Source organism: Muntiacus reevesi, chromosome 6 (assembly GCF_963930625.1).
Source record: "Muntiacus reevesi chromosome 6, mMunRee1.1, whole genome shotgun sequence".
In the NCBI taxonomy this organism is placed as follows: domain Eukaryota; kingdom Metazoa; phylum Chordata; class Mammalia; order Artiodactyla; family Cervidae; genus Muntiacus; species Muntiacus reevesi.
In genome coordinates, this window is record NC_089254.1 from 42694301 (window position 1) to 42716917 (window position 22617).

The 22617-nt window shown below is 36.0% G+C and overlaps 1 protein-coding gene and 1 non-coding gene across 2 annotated transcripts in view; both read right to left on the minus strand.

Moving 5' to 3' along the window:
* The window catches only part of RELN (reelin), a 530384-nt gene that overhangs the window by 355630 nt on the left and 152137 nt on the right, over positions 1–22617 (minus strand). The window lies entirely within an intron of this gene.
* Positions 22364–22435, minus strand: TRNAC-GCA (transfer RNA cysteine (anticodon GCA)). Its single transcript has one exon. It is a non-coding gene; the product is annotated as a tRNA-Cys (tRNA).

The following is a 22617-nucleotide window of genomic DNA, read 5'->3' on the forward strand; positions in this document are numbered from 1 at the left end:
ATCTAGTAAAAACTATGGTTTTTTTCAGTGGTCATGTATGGATGTGAGAGTTGGACTATAAAGAAAGCTGAGCACCGAAGAATTGGTGCTTTTGAACTGTGGTGTTGGAGAAGACTCTTGAGAGTCCCTTGGACTGCTAGGAGATCAAACCAGTCAATCCTGAAGGAATCAGTCCTGAATATTCATTGGAAGGACTGATGCTGAAGCTGAAGTTCCAATACTTTGGCCATCTGATGCAAATAACTGACTCATTGAAAAACACCCTGATGCTGGGAAAGACTGAAGGGAAGAGAAGGGGATGACAGAGGATGAGATGGTTGTATGGCATCACCAACTCAAAGACATGAGCCTGAGCAAGCTCCGGGAGTTGGGAAGCCTGGATTGCTGCAATCCATGGGCCATGGGGTTGCAAAGAGTGGGACATGACTGAGCAACTGAACAGAACTGAGTATCATCATTATATTTGCTACAATTTCATTAATTTAACCATTTTATTTTCCAGAAATTCATACTTCTTGGTCAAATACTGTTATTGGATATTGTGACAATTTCATACTTAAAAACAAAACTTTCACTGGTGGATTAGCATTATGAGTGCTGGGAAGTCATTCTTGTGAACTGGCAGAGGTGCAACAAAAGTGCCACAATAATAACAGCTTTAGTAGTCACTCTGTAAGTTAAAATTTTAAACTCAAAGACTTAAAAACTGGCACACTGAAGTACATTATTTTGAAAACTTCCATAAGAAAACAGTAAAAGATTCTAAATACTAATTATCATAAGGCCATGCTCATTCTCAGCACTGCTGTACTGAAAAGTTTTGTGTAAATGGATCTGAAATAACAAAAATGTATTTCAAAAGTATTTGATATTTAAATCTCCTGATAAAATCTTTCATTAAAAACACTTAATGAACTATTTTAGAGAACTATATCAAGTTCTCTAAAATAGAAAAAAAGGTTCTTCAGTATGCTGTAGAATTTTACCTTTATTTTCTCAGTGTAGAATTAGCAAATGAGGCTATAGTTCTCAAGACAGGTGTCTTTATGTTAAAAAAAATCCAAAAATTTAAACCATCTTTCATTTTGCATAAATACAAAGAGATCAGATATAGAAAATTACCTCATAAAAAAGTTGACTTACAGTGGTTTCCCAAAGACTTCTTTTTCTGGAAACACACACACACTTTCCAAGGCCTTTCCATCAGGACTCATATAATTTAGACCCCATAAAAATACAAGTTTATCTGACATGTAGTCACTCTTCCAGCAAGTGCTGTCTGTGATTCTTCTCTTTCCACTGCCCCTTGAGAGGCTTCCTGGAATTTGGAGGATCATGGAAGCCATACACCCAGTTGGGAGACTGAGTCCACAATTGCTTCCATGGTCTACCTCTTGGAGTAAAACTGATAATTCATAGATCCTAATTTTGTAAGAACAATTGAAATTTTATTTCCTCTTGCAGATCTTCATTTGTCTACATATTGATACCAATTTTTTCACTCTTCTGCTTACTCATGTTTACAGTTATCATTCTACAATTTATACACATGAAGTCAGCATTTCATTCCCTGGAAGAATCTAGTGTACACATAAACTTAAATATTTCACTGTGAACTCTCACTTCTAGATGATTTATACATCAGTGCATTGAGACCTTGTGCAGACAGATATCCAAAACTTCAGGCCATGGTACTAAATATGTGGCCAGGCTCTTTCTATTGATGCAACTCCTTGCTTTTGATATAGAAATGGCAGAAATAAAAGTGGAAAAGGCATTACTAAAATGAAAAAGGACATTATTTTATAGATTCTTCTACATAGTTAAATGGTCAATATTAATCATATTTGTACAATAAACCATGATGTCTAAGAATCAGTCTTTAGGACTTCCTTTGGGAAAAGCTCAAGGATATTTATTTTAAGAATTTAGTTTCCCAGTAAAGACTAATTAGAATATGGAAGAAAGGGCAATCACAATGCTACAAAAAGTAGCATTAAGAAATAGAAAGATGTATGTGTCATCACTCATGATGATTTTAAAGGTTCTACTATAGGCCTATAACCACTAAATAATTAAGAGTTTAGTAGTAGATGAATATTTATATAATAAAGCCACTCTCATTTACTAATGAAATTTACATTACTTATGTTTTCCTCACACACACACACACACAATGGGAATGTTACACTCAAATTATACAATTGAAATAACAAAGATATTTTAAAAATATATAAGCATTAGACTAAGAGGCTCACTACTAGTGATAAGTTAGTTGCAAGGCTATGCATTCCAGTGAGCTTTGGAAAATGTTGTTTTTCAACTGAATTAGTTGGCCTTATAAAACAGATGTCTAAAAGGCATTTATTGAAACTTAACAATGGAACGGAAAATACTGCAAGGTGAGAAACAACGTTTTCTTAATTAAAGTGATGACCAGGTAGTTAGAACAATGATAAGGAAACTGACACTTATCTAGCAGTACCTATCAAACAGAACTATTACTGTTAAAAAATGAAAAGTTAACTACTGTCTTTGTGATGCTGGCCTTTGTACAAAGATCATAATATCATTTTATTTTAATTGGGTTGACTTCATAGCATAGCTTTTCATTTTAATCAGGTTGACTTGATAATTTAACATGAAAATAGTATGCTCTCATAATGAGGAGTGTACAAAGAGCATTAGCTATAAGATTGTTCATCATAAAGCTGTTACTTAGTAAACACTGGAAACATCCAAAATGTCCATAAATAAGGGATTAATTAAGTATAGCACAGCCATATAATAGAATACTATCCTGATGATGTTGTATATAGAGGTTCATTAGGAAAACTTTCATAATGTTACATTAGGTTTAAAACAAAGCTAGATTAGAAAACCGAATGTGAGGTAGAAACCCAGTTTTATTGAAAAACAAATAAAATGGAACGCATATATATATCTAGAAAAATAAGGCTTAAGATACCTAGTATTCTTATTCACAAGTAATGGGAATATGCACACACGCACGTTGTGTGTGTGTGTGTCTGTGTGTGTACATGCATGCACACGTACACAGGGGAACAAGTGCCAAGGGGCATGTAAATGTGTGTACACGCAGAGGTATTCACCTAGTTGTAGCTTTAAATGTTTTCTTCACCACATAAATACTGCTTTCACAGTCATAAAATAAAATTATCTTAAAACATTTAAAAAGTAGTTTTTACTGTCAAGTTTAAATGTGAAAAACAAAGCCTGTCTGCAGCATGTATTTCTTTACCATCATTCTTTTAAATTATAAGTCAAAATTAAGGAATTTACATTCTGACTCTAACACAAAATACTGAAAGCCAAAAACAATTAACATGACATTTTTACAAAGAACAATGTCTGAAAACAAACAATTGGCAGGGGAAAAAAACATATATTCCGAACATAACACTTGGATTAAATGATAAATCTATTATTCTAAGTCTTATTTGCAGTCACCAAAGAGCAATATGGCACTGAAATTACAAAATAAATACTCCTCAAGAGAAAATTCTGATTCCCTTTGATCTTAGAAGAGGTCATCTCATGCTCCAAGTGAGCCGTTTAAAAATCTCCCCTTGCTATTTATTTGTATGGGATATCTGATTGCACAACACACCTAGAACCACTGTATAAAATTTTAAAAACCTATGTTTCAACGGTAAAATATAAAATTTTATTATCAGGAATTATTTTTTTTTGCATTGATGATTTAGTACAGTTATTTATACTCTCAGTTTCTTCTAGTAGGTTTCTATTTTCCAATAAATCATACGTATTACTTTAGTTCCTTATATCCAAGATCTTTAAACAGAAATGGACACTAAATCCATTCTATTTATAAATTCTGACATATAGATAATAAATATTCAACTGTTCATTTACAAGATATACAATATAAAAAACTTGCAAAACTATCCATTTCAACATATTTTAAAAAATTTATCCACTGTGGCATTTATTAGCAACTAGAAAGTCTGAAAATATCAAATATTTTATTTTAATTTTTTTAGAGTTAAATGTTACCATTTAAAATGCCCTAAGATAAACTTACTTAGAATTCTTTATCAAAGTATAAAATATTAATAGCATTTAACTTTAACACCAAAAAATAATGAATGACATGGTTGGTGTAATATTCAAAAGACTTGATGTTTTCTCCTAATATGACTGTAGGTACATTTTTCTGTTCCATTTTTCCTCTCCTACACAAAATTATTCCATGCCAAATCCTTTAAATTCCTTTTGAAGTTTAAAATTAATTTCCATGGTTACTCTTCCATAGTCCCGCATCTTTTAGAAAATTCAAAATATACTTTTTGAGAAATCAGATGAAATCCCAAATATCCTATTGAGTATGTGCTATGCTTTTAAAAAGAAAAACCACACACTCATTCTCTGAAAAACTATCCATCAAGGAGTCTAATTTTGAAATTAATATTAATACAAACAAGGTAACAATTTGCTGTAAGTGTCCACTCATAATGTTAAATTGGTGTTAAATTATAAAGAACTTCCATAGAAATACACAAGATATACACATTGAACCTAAATGAAATTCATTATTAGCAGCTCTACTATACTTAATGGCAAATGAATTCTTAATAATGAGGCACTTGATGTGTTATCGGGAATGAAATTGACAAGAAAACCACTTAGCTTCTCTTTCTAATAATATTATAACATGTTACTGATAAAGCACCTATATTTTTCAATTTGGAAGAAGAAAGTTTAAAGAAGATGATGTTTTACCTAACCTTTTAAATATAGTGTATCCTGTCCAGAGTTGTCAAAGGTTTCGCTCTTTTATAAGCTTGTCTTGCCCTTACCATCAGAAGTCCATAAGAACAGATGCTGGAATAATTAAAAACCTATCACTATAGACTCTTCCACTACATTACAGACTAGGAAAATGAAGGCAGTTTATGGGTGTCCTTGTCTCACTTTATCCACCTCTTCATGGTTGACATGTAAGCTTTAATGTGCATCCTTGCACCTCTCCTCCGGCAGGAAGCCTGTCTCTGGGGATCACTTGCAGAAAATAGGACATTGAGTCCATAATTAAAGTAATCTCTTTCCAGGCAGATGCTGCAGTTGGCTCTGTTATCATATATTACAAAAGGCATCTTGAGGGTTATAAAATGTGCAGCAAATAGCTTTGGAGATGAGAAACAGCAATTTTTCATCTAATTTTGATCCATAGACATGTAAGCACTGCATTGCTACATTTTGGTTTTGAGCCAAATAACTATTATGGTGCTGAGAGAAGTCAGGCAGTAACCAAAATTAAAGAATACTTTAGCTTTTATCCTCAAAGTGAGAAAAGCTCTTTTGTAACCATCTTTGCACTTAGCAAATAAGGATGCCATCTCAAATCTCAGCATTAATGCCTGCAGGCAGATTTAGAAGAAAGGCTTATGTAGCTTAGCTTTACAGCCATATTTTCAATATATTTGCTTAAGTTAAAACCAGGGGTTGATTAAGGGACCAACTCCTTGCAACTACAGCGTACATTTTTAATTAGAAGCATTTCTACTGTTTATCTTTCTCATAATATTTTAGGGCATTGCTCTTTGAAATATATGTCAGCCCAGATAACTGGTATGTTCATATTATTCATAATCCCTTCTATAAATACCAGTAGTGGAGACAAATGGAAGAGATTTGACTAACACATTTTTGTTTCCAGCTTAGGACTTGCCAGTGTGGATAAACAAAATCTGATCTCAGTATTGTGAGGTGCTAAATGGAGATGGAAATAATTTTGTTCAATATTTCTCAGTTCTAAATATGACAACTTCTCAATATGAACTGCTTCAATTTTTAAAAGGTGATCTAAGAATTCCAGAAAATATGTGGTTTAAATATTTTTATTTCTTCAAATTGTTTTTTTTTTTTTAATTTAAAGCAAATTTTATGAGACTTGTGACTTTAAATTTAAAGTGTTACAACATAAAGCCAGATGTCATGAGTGCACGCATAGAAGTTTAAATAACAAAGGAGAAACTCTAATTTTCTAACACAGTCTTCTGGTACATTTATGCATTAAGGTATGTTTTTCATTCGTATATTCATGCATTTGCTCATTCATCCAACAAATATTTTTTAGAGACACTCTCGTTCAAATAATTTTATAATACTACTTCAATTCAAATATTAATATTAGAAAATATGTAGTCAGTATTTGCCAGCTCAAAGGCAATATTCAATTTTGCATATTGCTTTCCGCTCTGTGTTTATGCATGTTACCTTGTTTTTAAGTAATTATTTTATCCCTGCTGTTGTTCAGTCACTAAGTTGCGTCCAACTGTTTGCAAACCCATGGACTGCAGCACACCAGGCTTCCCTGTCCTTCACTATCTCCCAGAGTTTGCTCAAACTCATGTCTATTAAGTCAGTGATACCATTCAACCATCTCATCTTCTGTCACCCTCTTTTCCTCCTGCCTTCAATCTCTCCCAGCATGAGCGTCTCTTCCAATGAGCAGGCTCTTTGCATTAGGTAGCCAAAATACTGGAACTTCAGTTTCAGCATCAGTCCTTCCAATGAACATTCAGGGTTGATTTTCTTTAGGGTTGACTGGTTTGATCTCTTTGCAGTCCTAGGGACTTTCAAGAGTCTTCTCTCCAACACTACAATGTGAAAGTATCAGTTCTTTGGTGCTCAGTCTTCTTTTCCATCCAACTCTCACATCCATACACAACTACTGGAAAAACCACAGCTTTGACTAGATGGACTTTTTTTTTTTTCCATTTATTTTTATTAATTGGAGGCTAATTACTTTACAATATTGTAGTGGTTTTTGCCATACACTGACATGAATCAGCCATGGACTTACATGTGTTCCCCATCCCCATCCCCCCTCCCTAGATGACTTTTGTCAGCAAAGTGATGTCTCTGCTTTTCTATTACACTGTCTAGATTTGTCATAGCTTTTCTATCAAGGAACAAGCATCTTTTAATTTCCTGGCTGCAGTCACCATCCGCAGTGATTCTAAAGCCCAAGAAAATAAAATCTGCTACCATTTCCACTTTTCCCCATCTATTTGCCATGAAGTGATGGGACCAGATGCCATGATCTTAGTTTTTTGAATGTTGAGTTTTAAGCCAGATTTTTCAATCTCCTCTTTTATCCCTAGTATTAATAATTTTTCCTGTTTGGTCTGATATTAACATAGTGACATCTGTAAATCAACTATACTTCAAAAAATACAGTGACACCAACTTTCTTTTGGTGAACATTTTCCTGGGGACTTCCCTGGTGATCCAGTAGTTACTTTATGCTCCCAACGCAGGAGGTTTGGGTTTAATCCCTGGTCAGGGAATTAAAGTCCACATATTGCAAATAAGAGTTTGCACGCTATAACTAAAAGATCTCAAAAGCTGCATTTACAGATTCCACTTGCTACAATGAAGATCTAAGATTACACATGCCACAACCAAGACCCAGCAAAACCAAATGAATAAATAAATAAAAATATTTTTAAAAATTTCTTGGTATTTCATTTTTCCCACTCTTTGCTTTTAATGTGTGTGTGCCATTATGTTTAGGTTTCTCTCTTGGAAGCAGTATATTGCTGGATTTCTGAAATTGCATTCTGAAAGTTACAGTGTCTTAATTGGTGAATTTAATGTTTACATTTGTTGTAAATATATGTGCATGTGTTTCTGTATACACACACACACATATATATACCTACATATTTATAGTATCTTATATCACATTTTATACTCCTACGCCTTTTATACTTGCCTTCCCCCTTTCTTTCAGTCAGTACAGTTCAGTTACTCAGTTGGTATGACTCTTTGCAACCCCTATAGCATGCCAGGTTTCCCTGTCTATCACCAACTCCCAGAGCTCGCTCAAACTCATGTCCATCGAGTCAGTGATGCCATCCAACCATCTCATCCTCTGTTGTTCCTTTCTCCTCCCACCTTCAATCTTTCCCAGCATCAGGGTCTTTTCCAATGAGTCAGTTCTTCGCATCAGGTGGCCAAAGTATTCGAGCTTTGGTTTCAGCATCAGTCCTTCCAATGAATATTCAGGACTGATTTAGGACTGACTGGTTTGATCTGCTATCCAAGGAACTCTCAAGAGTCTTCTCCAACACCACATTTCAAAAGCATCAATTCTTTGGTGCTCAGCTTTCTTTATGGTCCAACTCTCACATCCATATATGACTATTGGAAAAACCACAGCTTTGACTAGATGGACCTTTGTCAGCAAAGCAATGTCTCTGCTTTTTAATACGCTGTCTAGGTTGGTCATGGTTTTTCTTCCAAGGAGCAAGCATCTTATAACTTCACAGCTGCAGCCACCATCTGCAGTGATTTTGGAGCCTAAGAAAATAAAGTCTGTCACTGTTTCCATTGTTTCCCCATCTATTTGCCATGAAGTGATGGGACCAGATGCCATGATCTTCATTTTTTGAAGGTTGAGTTTTAAGCCAACTTTTTCACTCTCCTCTTTCACTTTCATCAAGAGGCTCTTTAGTTCTTCGCTTTCTGCCATAAGGGTGGTGTCATCTGCATATACGATGTTATCGATATTCCTCCCAGAAATCTTGATTCCAGTCTGAGCTTCATCCAGCCTGGCATTTTGCATGATGTACTCTGCAGGTAAAGTTAAATAAGCAGAGTGATAATATACAGCTTTGATGTACTCCTTTCCCAATTTGGAATCAATCCATTGTTCCATATCTGGTTCTAACAACGTGTTTCTTGATCTGTATACAGGTTTCTGAGGTGGCAGTTAAGGTGGTCTGATATTTCCATCTCTTGATGAATTTTCCACAGTTTGTTGTGATCCACACAGTTAAAGGCTTTAGTATAGTCAATAAAGCAGATGTTTTTCTGGAACTCTCTTGGGTTTTCTAAAATCCAATGGATTGTTGGCAATTTGATCTCCGTTTCCAGTCCCTTTGCTAAATTCAGCCTCGAACATCTGGCAGTTTTCAGTTCTTATATCACTGAAGTGTCACTTGGAAAATTTTGAGCATTACTTTGCTAGCATGTGAGATAAGTGCAATTGTGCAGTAGTTTGAACATTCTTTGGCATTGCCTTTCTTTGGGATTGGAATTAAAACTGATCTTTTCCAGTCCTGTGGCCATTGCTGAGTATTCCAAATTTGCTGGCATATTGAGTGCAGCACTTTCACAGCATCATCTTTCAGGATTTGAAATAGCTAAACTGGAATTCCATCACCTCTACTAGCTTTGGTGGATCAAATTTTATTTCATTCTTTCCCCATCCCCACCCCCTATTTTGGAAGTTATGCACTTATTTCTGATCTATACATTTATGTTTTAAAAAGTCATTCCTAACTAAGCCTATAATCTTCTTCCAGAACAATTGGAGGACCTTAGAAAATTTTAATACTGATTTTTCTTACACATTGATGTTGCTTAGTATTTTGATTATTCTTTGTCTTTAAACTTTATCCTAAAATAACTATTGGTTTATAGTATACATATACATTTACTTGTATCTTCAATGTTCATTTAGAATTTCTAACATTTTTAATCATAATTATTATTGTATTACACTATAATTTCATGCATCCTACGTCTTCTGAGTTTGTTTTCTTTTTTTCTAAAGCATATTCCTTAAAATCTTGCTTTAAAATTATCTCTGTGTGGGAAAAACAATTAAAACTTGTATTTTTTTTTAATGTTTTCATAATCACTGATACTTCATCAAGGTATAGAATTCTGGGAAGACAATTATTTTCCTTCTGCACTTTGAAGATACTGTTTCACTGGTCAGCTATTGTTGCTTATGAGAAAAGCACTGCTAGACTAAAATTACAGGTTATCTGTCTTTTTCTGTTTGTTTGTCTTTGAGATTTTCTATGTCTTTGACCTTCTGAAGATTCACTATGATCTATATCAGTGCTAATTTATTTTACTTATCTTGATTAAATAGAAAAGACTCCTGTCTTCCTTAATTCCAGAAAATTCTCCTCCATGATCTCTTGAAATATGCCTGTTTTCATTCCTTCTATTTCCCCTTCTAAAGTTTCTATAAGATGCCAATTTCTTTTTTTTTTTTTAATTTTATTTTATTAGTTGGAGGCCAATTACTTCACAACATTTCAGTGGGTTTTGTCGTACATTGACACGAATTAGCCATAGAGTTACATGTATTCCAATTTCTTACCTTGGTGTTCCATACCAGGAGAATAATGTAAAACTAGACTTCTCACATGCTGAGAGTTTTTGTTTCTCGTTAAGTGACTTATTTTTACCAAAGGCTTCAGTCAAATAATAAGCTTCTTTGCTGTTTTCCCAGGCAGAGCTGAATGATACTTTGAAGATCTAAGCCTCATGCAGCAAGCCCAGGTCCTGATTCCTGTCCTCCCCTATATCATGACTGTACCTACAGGTGCCACTCAGAATTCTAGGCCTAGGACCTAAACCCAGATTTAAAATACCCATAGGCTACCAAAATGTCAGCTCCTACTTTCTGATCCAGTTTTGATAGCTCCCATTTTTCCCAGAATTTTTTTTTTTCTCTCTCAAATCAATTTTTTATATATTTTAATCATTTCAGTCAAAGTTTCTATGCAACTTCAGTGTAAGAAGTTTTTCCTGTGCCAACTCAGCCTTTCATGATGCCAGAAGTCCTCTGAAAACATAATTTTAATGTGTTTGAAATAATTTTTTATGCTTTTGTCACTTAATATTCTAAGCATTTTCCAAGTTGTTATACTGTCTTTCATAATTAATATTTTAAAAGTGACATAGAGTGGTATACAGGATAGTAGTTAAAAGGGCATGTTTTGAAAGTGAAAGTGAAAAAGTGACAGAGTGGTAGTTAAAAGGACATGTTTTAGGTCAAAACCAACCTGTCTCTGAGCTCTTTGAGCTCTTCCTTCAGTAAGTGGTTCGAGGAGAGGAATTTAGTAGTTTGCCTGGTACACGGGTGCTCATCAAATGGAAGCTACTATTTTGACTACTACTATCATTATCACCTGGAGAAGGAAATGGCAACCCACTCCAGTACTCTTGCCTGGAAAATCCCATGGACAGAGAAGCCAGGTAGGTTACAGTTCATGGAGTCGCAAAGAGTCAGACATGACTGAGTGACTTCACTTCCTTTCTTTCTTTCTTATCATTATCACCATCATCATCACATGGTATTTCAAATTTCATTATCACTCACTTTCCTATTAATGATGATTAGCCTTTCAGATTAGTTAATTTTATTTATTTTTTTCCCATTTATTTTTTTATTAGTTGGAGGCTAATTACTTTACAATATTGTAGTGGTTTTTGTCATACATTGACATGAATCAGCCACGGATTTACATGTATTCCCCATCCCGATCCCCCCCTTCCACCTCCCTCTCCACCCGATCCCTCTGGGTCTTCCCAGCGCACCAGCCCCAAGCACTTGTCTCATGCATCCAACCTGGGCTGGTGCAGATCAGTTAATTTTAAATGCTAGCTACACGGTAGTAAATTTTCATGTCACAAGGGCATACTTGAAAAGACCCAGAACTTAAAACATGTAGCTGGGGATGGGGGCGAAATGAGGGATTGGCAGGGTCAAAGCAGGGGTTGAGGCTCAGAATTGGGGGCATGGAGAGCCCAGGGTAGCCAAAGAGCAGCTCTGAGTCCTGAGCACTGTGTGGGAAGGAAGCCAGAGGGAATCCTCACCTGTCACACTTGCACTAGCACTGCCCATAAAGTTAAGGACCATAGTAATTGCTGCACTGACAAACAAAATTAAAATGAAGAGTTCGGTAATCAGTTTTTTACATAAAACTTCCCTACTTGTCCAGGTTAGCAGTTATGATAATTCAAGTTCACAGTACAGCTCCAAAATCAATGTCCTTTGAAGTATATGGTTATTTACATTCTGTAAATGTTAAGGTAACATTAGAGGAAAAAATAATTCATTCAATCCTCTAAATCAGTACTGCACACCGAACTTTCTAAAATGATGGAAATGTGCTAGATGTGCTATCCAATATAATAGTCACTAGACATTTATGGCTAATGAGAACTTGAAATGTGGCTAGTGCAAATGAAGAACTGATTATTTAGTTTTATTTGACTTTAATCACTTAAATTTAAATAATCACATATAGCTACCATGTTAGAAAGCACAATTTTAAACAAATTTTTAATATGTGTGTATATATGCATATGTGTATATATGTATATATGCATGTACTCATGTGTACATATATATATACACATACATATACACAGATACACACATATAGATATCTGTATATAAATATATACACACAGTATATCCAAATAAGTCAGAGAGGACAAGTTCTTTGAAAAATTTTTATCTGGAAGAAGAAATCAAAATTTTATTTCATATTTGTAATAATGTCTTAATATTTAAAGATCTTAAAGCAGAATTAAGCAAAATCCTCTTGCTAGTATATATTAACCCAGTGATTATGTTGGCAAACTGTGAAATTGCTGTTGCCATGAGAAAAGCTTATTTACCTGTTTCCCAGACATTTTTGTCATCACCTTTATTGACTGTGTAGTCAGTTTAAAGAAAAAGAAGTAATTTCACATTTTTGCCTTCTAAATCTGGTTCCACTGAATTCTACTAACAGAAATAACTCAAATCTCTGCCCACATCTCATTAGAAAATTTCTATCAGGTATGGAGAACTGCTGATAACTGTAATATGTAAAGCTTTTATATTTACTGATTTGGGTCCTTCTGCTTTCACAAGAGTTATGTGTGTTTTCAAGTAAGAAGCACAAAATAGAATAGTAATCCCGTCTAAACCACCAGGGCTTGTAATAAGGAGCATCTCAGTTCAATCCCTGGGTAGGGAAGATCCCCTGGAGAAGGGAAAGGCTACCCACTCCAGTATGCTAGCCTAGAGAATTCCACGGACTGTATAGTCCATGGGGTCTGCAAAGAGTCGGACATGACTGAGTGACTAACTTTCTCTTTCACTTTCAAGGATTCCAAACCTTAGTCCATTTACTTAAGTGCCCTCCACAAGGGACAATTACATTAAAGGAATGGAAAGGAAGAAGAAAAGGATGGGTTTGCCATAGAGTTTTAAGACTTAACATTAGGAGAAACTACTATTTCTACATAAAAAGAAAAAAGAACATTAAAAAATCACCAACAACTATTTACTGTGGGATAGAATTTCATAGATATAGGTCCATCTTTGGACCCGAATTAAAAATACTTCATTTCTGAAGTAGACAATTTTTCTCACTATAAAGCAGTTCTACTTCTCTGATGGTCTTAACGTTTTGATGCAAAGAAAAGTGTCACACTGAGATTCCAGTAACTTTCCCTGATATAACCAGTGCCATTTACATGGTAGTTTTTTACAAGAAGGAGACACAGGAAGTGATAAAGGAGACAGGAAAAATTGAAGGAAATAGTTTGCCTTTTGAATATGTTAATTAAAAAAAAAAATGCTGTGTAATTACTGTAATAAAAATAATTTCTTACACCTTCCTGGTGATTAGTGATCATATTTTGTCTCAAGATTTTACCATACTCCTTAAAACTAAGGATTAAATCCCCAGGAAGCATCTTGACCTCATTTGACAAAATGTTGATAAATAAGAACACACGTTAGTCCCTGAACTTTGACTATCTCCTTGTTCAAGCCTAATTGGCTATTTGACTTTGATGAAAAACAGGCCAGTGAGAAAATGAGAAGTATCAGTTAGGCTTCTAGCCACTTACTTTTAAGTGCAGATATATACATATATATTTATCCTATCATTCAAAGGTATGTTTTTGAAATATCTGTCTCAAGTTGGGGAATGTCTGTTAAAAAAAAAAAAGAAAACTGGATCAACAGGAAAAAATTAACAGACTTGTAACTTAGGAAACAGATGAAAATTACTCCCTAGTAAAATAGCATATCTGGTTTTATCAAACAGTGTGGATACAATCATTTTGGCCTTACATGAGAAGTAATTTATTTTTGCAATAAGCTATGTATGCATGCGTGTGTTCAGTCATGTCTGACTCTTTGCAACTCTATGGACTGGAGCCCACCAGGCTCCTCCATCTATGGGATTCTCCAGGCAGGAATACTGGAGTGGGTTGCCATATCCTTCTCCAGTGGATCTTCCTGAACCAGGGATCCAACCCATGTCTCTTGCATCTTCTGCACTGCAGGCAGATTCTTCACCCACTGAGCCACCTGGGAAGTCCAAGCTATGTATAACCAAGATAACAAACATTTCTCCAAAGAAGACATATAGATGGCCAACAAATACATGAAAAGATGCTCAACAATGCTTATTATTAGAGAAATGCAAATCAAAATTATGAGATACCACCTCACACTTGTCAGAATGGCCATCACCAAAAATCTGCAAACAATAAATTCTGGAGAGGATGTGGAAAAAAGGGAACCCTCTTGCACTACTGGTGGGAATGTAAACTGATACAGGCACATTGAACAACAGCATGCAGATTTCTTAAACAGACTAGGACTAAAACTACCATGTGACCCGGCAATCTCACTACTGGCCATAAACCCTGAAAAATCATAAATCAAAAAGATATACGTCCCCTATCGTTCACTGCAGTACTATTTACAATAGCCAGGACGTGGAAGCAACTTAGATGTCCATGAATAGATGAATGCATAAAAAAGCTGTGATACATATATACAGTGGAATATTACTCATCCATATAAAGGAATGAATGTGAGTCAGTCAAACTGAGGTAGATGAACCTAGAGCCTGTATACAGAGTGAAGCAATTCAGAGAGAGAAAAACAAATATTATATATTGACACATATATATAGAATCGAAAAATGGTACTGATGAACCTATTTGCATGGCAGGAATAGATACACAGATGTAGAGGATGGACTTGTTGACACAGCAGGGGAAAGAGAGTGTGGGATGAACTGAGAGAGTAGCATTGACATATATACACTACAGTGTGCAAATTAGACAGATAGTGGGAAACTGCTATGTAACTCAGGAAGCCCAGCCTGGTGCTCTGTGACGACCTAGAGGGGTAGGATTAGGGAGTGAGAGGGAGGAGCTAGAGGGGAGAGAGGGCCCAGAGGGGTGGGATTGGAGAGTGAGAGGGAGGAGCTAGAGGGGAGAGAGGGCCCAGAGGGGTGGGATTGGAGAGTGAGAGGGAGGAGCTAGAGGGGAGAGAGGACCCAGAGGGGTGGTATGTGGGAGTGAGAGGGAGGCTCCAGAGGAAAGGGAGATACACACATACACACTCTTATGGCTGATGTGTGCTGCTGTCAGCAGAAACCAATGCAACTTTGTAAAGCAATTATCTTCCAGTTAAAAAAATTTTTAATACAAAGTAAAATAAAATCTGTATATATCAACTGTTAGTGTCCTTATCCATAGGTATGAATGCACTCCCCATAAACACACCTGTGGGGGGGGGTTCCTGATCTTATTTCAAACATTTAAGTAACAAGGCAAACATCTCCAATGTTTTCTTCTGATCAATGGAAATAAATGGGCAACCATACTATCTTTCATGAGGAATCCTCCATACAGACTAGAATGGCTCTCATCAAAAATTAAAGGCACCAGAGATATACTCAAGGCAGAATTTCAAATGTCTGCATCTGTATCACTTTGAGTATGTTCAGAGTTCAGAAAGTTCTACTGTCTTCAATTTTTTTTTTAATGATTTTTTTGTCTTCTTGTTTAGTGTAATTTTAAGGTCCCTCTAGGAGAATCTTCCTTTAAAATATCAAATGTTCAAATATGGCCCACCTCTGTACTTCTTTGGGCGCTTAAGTTCAATTCTTTGTTGTTGCTTCATTATCTTAAACAGAACACTGCTTGCTTTATACTGTCCTCAGTATAAAGTTTGCTGTTTGAAGCGAGTTCATTTAAGGTTAAATCAGTATTAATTTAGACACAAATCTGATCTTCTTTCATGTTCCATTTTTATTCTAATATTACGCTAGCATCTGTCCAAGCAGTTAAATCTAATGGTGTTCAATTTTGCCTTTAATTCACACATTCTCTCCCTTTATGTGATTCCTCTTGTGACAATGGGTGGGATATAATCAGCATCCAAAGAATGAACCTATATCATACATATCAAGATCAGGCCCATGTTTGACATATTAATCAGCCACATTTCAGATGTCTAAATCAGTGCTTGTCTAATATTTCATTAAAAACTCTAGTTTTCATCATATCAATACCATAGGCATTTTATCATATAAAACAGGTAAGTGATGATTTTAGAGGCAAATGTAGTAAAGTGGCAAAAATCACTTGCTTGAAACTGGATTGTCTTCTGAATCCAGGTTGTGTCAATCACTGAGTTATGTTAAGCAAGTTATCTAACATCTCTGTACTTCAATCTGTGTGCATGCTAAGTCACTTCAGTCATGTCCGACACTGTGCGACCGTATTTTCTCTAGCCTGTCAGCTCTCTCCAACCGTGGGATTCTCCAGGCAAGAGTACTGGAGTTGGTTGCCATGTTTTCCTCTAGGGGATCTTCCCAAGTTGGTTGCCATGTTTTCCTCTAGAAGATCTTCCCAATCTTCCCAGCATCTCCTGCATCTCCTGCATCTCCTGCACTGCAGGAGGATTCTTTACCACTGAGCCACTAGGGAAGGCCTGTACTTCAATCTACTCATCTGTAAACTGAGATAATAATAGCATCTACTTCACAGAATTACTGTGAGGATATAATGGATTACAAGACGCAAACTACTCAGAATAGTGACTGGTATGTTGTAAATTTTCAAAATATTAATTAATTTTGCAGTTGTTATTTTACAACTCTATTTCCTTTTTAGTTTCTAACTGTTAGAGTTACATGCCCTGGAGATTTCTTTCTTTCCTTCCATCCTTTCTTCCCTCCTTCCCGTGTCCTTTTTTCTACCTTTTCACCTCCTCCTTCCCCGCCTTGACCCCCTTCTTCCTCTCCTCCTCCCTCTTTCTGTACCACCTCCTCACCCTTGGAAAAAAATCTTAAATTTACATCCAAAAACTTGGGATAAGTTTGAGCTTACTAGTCACTAAAGATTAATCAAATACAAAAGTGAAGATAAACTATTATCGTAAGAACTGCACGCTTAGCAGATCTCTGGATGAAACTATCATTTAAGATGTAAATGTTATCAATTGGTGTCATAAAACAAAGGACAGAATAATTTTAGTTACTGAGCCCTTTGATATATTTGTACCAGTACAGCTAGTAACTTTATCCTCAGGCCATTCTCTTCTCTCGGTCTCTCACTTGATTATTTTTAATGAGAAAGGCAGTAAAAACACAGTACGAATGATTATGTTGCTAAGTGGTTTATCAATAAAACATGGCTTATTCAGACAGAGTGCCACTTACTCTTCTCTGGAAATGGCACACACAGCATGTTATATAATGGTTTAGTATTTCAGTTCAAATAGTCCATAGTTCTTACTATGAGATTCTTTGAAAAAGGGTTCAAATAGATAATTGGGTTTTAAAATCACAGAGTTTGGACCATACACTGGCAATACAGGTTGCAGAATTGGGTGCAGTGTCAATTCAACTGCCTGCTCTAGAGAGACCACATGCATGGTAAATGATAAATATTAGTTGCTGGATTTCTTCAAGTCCAAGACCATCAGTCATAATACGTGCATGTGCTCAGTCGCTCAATTGTGTTTGACTCTTTGCAATGCCATGGACTGTAGCCTGCCAGGTTCCTCTGTCCATGGATTTTCCAGGCAAGAATACTGGAGGGAGTTTCCATTTTCTTCTCCAGAGGATGTTCCCAACACAGGGATCAAATCCATGTGGATTCTTTACTGCTGAGTCACCAGGGAAGGTGTAAGATGCAACTTAAGAGATTTCAAAATGTAAAGAAAAAAAAAAAAACTTCTGTATTTTAGAATCAATTAAATATGTCATTATTAGCTATTAAGAAATATTTACTGACTATACTTAACATTTTGTAATAACCTCTAAGGGAAGAGGATCTAAAAAGGAATACATATATGCATGTATGTGCACATATACATGAATGACTGTACCATACACTTGAAACTAACATGATGCTGTAAGTCAACTATACCTCAAGAAATGAAATAAAATAAAAAATAAAGCAAGAAAAAACTTATTGAGGGCTTTCTATTGTCTATAGTTTGGTATTAAGAACTATTAGTTACATAAAAATACCTAATACAGTCCCTGACCTTGGAGGATTTCAAGCCCAGTTAAAAAAGAAAACACACATGTGAAAAATTAAATAAGACATGAATTAACAAACTAAGAGGAACTAAAGAGTCTCTTGATGAAGGTGAACGTAGAGTGAAAAAAGCTGACTTAATACTCAACATTCAAAACACTAAGATCATGGGATCCCGTCCCATCACTTCATGGCAAATAGACAGGGAAAAAAATGAAAAAGGTGACAGACTTTATTTTCTTTGGCTCCAGAATCACTGGGGGCAGTGACTAAAGTCATGAAATTAAAAGATGCTTGCTCCTTGGAAGAAAAGGTATGACAAACCTAGACGGCGTATTAAAAGGCTTTGCCGACAAAGGTCCATCTAGTCAAAGCTATGTTTTTTTCCACTAGTCATATATAGATGTGATAGCTGGACCATAAAGAAAGCTGAGCACCAAAGAATTGATGTTTTCAAACTGTGGTGCTGGAGAACACTATTGAGAGTCACTTGAACAGCAAGGAGATCCAACCAGTCAATCCTAAAAGAAGTCAGTCCTGAATATTCACTGGAAGGACTGATACTGAAGTTGAAGCTCCAATTCTTGGGCCACCTGATGTGAAGAGATGACTCACTGGAAATGACCCTGATGTTGGGAAAGATTGAGGGTAGGAGGAGAAGGAGGAGAAGGAGGAGAAAGAGGATAAGATGGTTGGATAGCATCATTGACTCAATGGACATGAGTTTGAGCAAACTCCAGGAAATAGTGAAGCACCGGGAAGTCTGGCGTGCTGCAGTCCATGGGGTTGCAAAGAGTCAGACATGTCTGAGCAACTGAACAACAATAACAGCAATGAATTAACTAATGATATGAAAACCTCATACAAAGTTCATTACAAAAGCATGTAAGTATGGTTGAAGTTTAATTTCCTAAAAGTAATTTTCCCTGCCTTAAAAAGTAAAAGCTTTAATTTTGGGGGTTAGTCAGAAAAGACAGAATCAAAGTATATTTATGTTTCAAATGCCATAGGATTTTGTGGGTGTTTTTTTTTGTGTGTGTAATGTTTAAACTAACATTGAACACTAGAAATCTTCTTCAAGTATTGCTGGCCACATACTAATTACAGATACTGATCCTTACATGTAGCTCTACTTAACATGTAATAAATACCACAGTAAGAAACAAAGGCAAGAAATTGTAAGACTTTAGCTCAGAAAATTTCAAATGAATTGTTCGGTATTCATGTTTAATCTTCAGTTTCCCTATACTCTCTCACAAGCTAACTAGGAAAAGAGATCAATTAAAACATCTTGCCCACACAGGAGGCAGCTACTCTATGTGACATTCAACATAATCATTGCTTACAATAAGCATAGACTTAAACATTTACTAAGAAAGTTAAAAGGTGTAAAGTGCATCATCAAAATTTTATTAGGAGATACAACTGAGGGTGTGTATACTTCTTTGTAATCAGTAAAAATTACTTATTACCAAATTGTATTTTTTTACCAAATGCTAATAAAATATTGTTTGGAGCTGACATACAATACATTATTTCTAACAGAATACAATTTGATATCCCAGGAACAGTGATGCCACAAGCCATCAAGTATCATTTTAAAACAGATTAAATTAAAAACTGTATCTATTTGGAAATAGGCAGTTCTGCACAGCTGGCATAGATTTACTTTGTGTTTTTTCAAAAAACTAATTCTTGTTTTAAATGAAGAGCTTGTGAATGACAAGAATTTAAGTTATAAATGCCAACATGAGTAAGACAAAGTGCACCAAAAGAGAGTCAGAGGTTACTATTAAACTAAAGAAATAGACAACACTGTACAACAGATACAATGTTGGCACTCCATATCCCTGGATTTTGCTTCCAAGGTGGGTTGAATCTCTGGATGCACAAACCATAGATATAGAGGGTCCACTCTACCATGCTGTTTAATATAAGTGACTTGAGAACATGTGGAAGGTCCTAGAATAACCCCTCCCCCAGTCTCCTAGGATGCAGAATTCAAAAGATATTTTCTGTGATTCCTGTGTATATAAGTCCTTGAACCAACTGTGGAGGAATCATGAAGGAATAAGAATTTGCCCTTTTCCAATCTAATCTAATATAAAAAGCAAGAATTTAAATCAAATACAAGTAAATAGCAAAATGTAGTCAACATTATAACAGAGTTGGGCTTCCCAGGTGGCATTAATGGTAAAGAACCCACCTGCCAATGCAGGAGATGCAAGAAACGTTAAGTTCAATCCTTGGGTCAGAAAGATCCCCTGGGGAAGGGCATGGCAATCCACTCCAGTGTTCTTGCCAAGAGAATCACATGGACAGAGGAGCTTGCCTGGTTATGGTCCATAGAGTCTCAAAGAGTCAGACATGACTGAAGTGACTTAGCACACACGCGTAACAGAGTTATAAGCAAAATGTGACAATACACGTCACTTCTGTTGCTGATATCTCAGAAAGCTTTATAAAAGATTTTTAGTTAAGAATGGCAGCTTGAAGAATGAGTAAGAACTTAACAATTGAATTTGAGAGAATAAGCATTCCAAGCTAAGGGAAAAGCGTGGAGAGAGAGAAAAAGTCAGGGAACGTTTAGGGAATTGTGGGACGTGCTGCCAATTTGTGACCATCAGGAGGCAGAGGTAATGGGAGACAAGAGAGTAGTTGATAAACCGCAAGATTTGGAAGCGCCCTCAAGCCCACTCCAAAAAGCTGGCCTTTAGAAGAAAGTCTTAGGCTATCCAAGCTTTGAGCAATCACACTTTGTGCCTTAGGAAGATTAACGTGAGACAGACTGGATGAGAAATAGGCTGGAGGCAAACCAGTTGGGAAGCTACTGCAAGCACCTTATCAAGAGGTACTGGAAAGAAAGGGTTCAAGGGTGAAAAACTTTCTGAGGGAGAAAATGATGGGATTAAATGTCAAACAGCCAGGTGGATGAATCTGATGTTTGCAGCCTGAGTAACCCAGAGGATAGGCAGAGAGAATATATAATCAGTGATGTGACATACACCCTTGACAATGAACTGTATATTATTAAGGGTGAAGAAAAGGCAGTGGTAAATTTTGGAGTATTCAGGTTTTACAGGATCTTGCTGTCTGAGGCTGGCAGAGAACAGTATTCAAGATGAATTCTAGCTCTGTTTCACCTGACTGCCCATAGAATAGCTGTTTCAGAACTTATTCCATTGGCCTACTCATCTATTCAACAAATATTAGGTAGTGCTTCCAGTATGTGCAGGAACTGTATTAGACAACTGGGGTGAATCAGTAAACACAGAAAACCATTCTTAGCTTCAAGGAACCTGCATTTCAGCAGGAACGGTCAGACAATAAATAATATACGTAAATAAATGAAGTGTATCATGTATTAGAACTGAAAAAATGCAATGGGATTAAAAAAGAGATAAGTAAGAAAGATGACGAGTGATGATTGTGTGGCAGGAGTAGGGGAATAGTCTGCATTGAGAGATATCACAAGTCACAGACTCTGAACCATAGTGCAATGTTTATCTAAGGATGCTATTGGGACACTGCTTACTACCCTTCCCTGTTTCCTCCTGATGAGCATAGGAGAAATTCAGTAAGTTTCTACAGAGTTCTGACTTCTTACCACCGTGAGTCAGCTAACTGTTTATGTTTTCCTCTTGGCACTCATGGCTAGGTTTAGCTAAAAGGTGAATCTCTAAATCTCTGGTCTTCTTCTAAACTGTGTATGGATCCTCACAGCATTTTTTTTGTATCTGTTTTCATCTTATTTTCTGAAAATCATTTCCCTATTGTCTTCATTTCTTCACATACTTTTATCTTATTGAATTTTTTTGTTGTTGCAATTTTGGTCTTTTTTGACACCAAAATGAGTGGCCTTAATTAAGGTTAAATCTGCTAAAATAATACCTTTAAATAGTTAGTATATAACTATTTACATGTTACATTTACATGTTACATAACTATATATGTTATATAGTATATAACTATTTACATATATATATATACATAACCTCTCTGAGGTTATGTAACTGAGCAGGACTCTATGGGGCCTTTACAGACAGACCACTGCATGTCCTACGCCTGCCTCTTGTGTTTCTGTGTTACTTGCTCAGTTGGGTCCGACTCTTTGTGACTCCATGGACTATAGCCCACCAGGTTCCTCTGTCCATGGAATTCTCCAGGCAAGAATACTGGAGTGGGTTGCCATTTCCTTCTCCAGAGGATCTTCCCAACCCAGGGATTGAACCTGGGTCTCCTGCATTGCAGGCAGACACTTTACCATTTGAGCTACTAGGGAAGCCTATGCATGTCTGCCTGTTAGTTGTAGAAAACTTTAGCCTCTCATGCCTTTCCCAAGTGCCAAAGCATAAATTTAATTGGAGAAGAAAATGCAGAAACAAAGGAAAACAGTCAAGCAAGACAAAATAATAATAGTTAAGCTATTAAAAAAATTCAAGGACTTTGAGTTCCTCCTCAAGA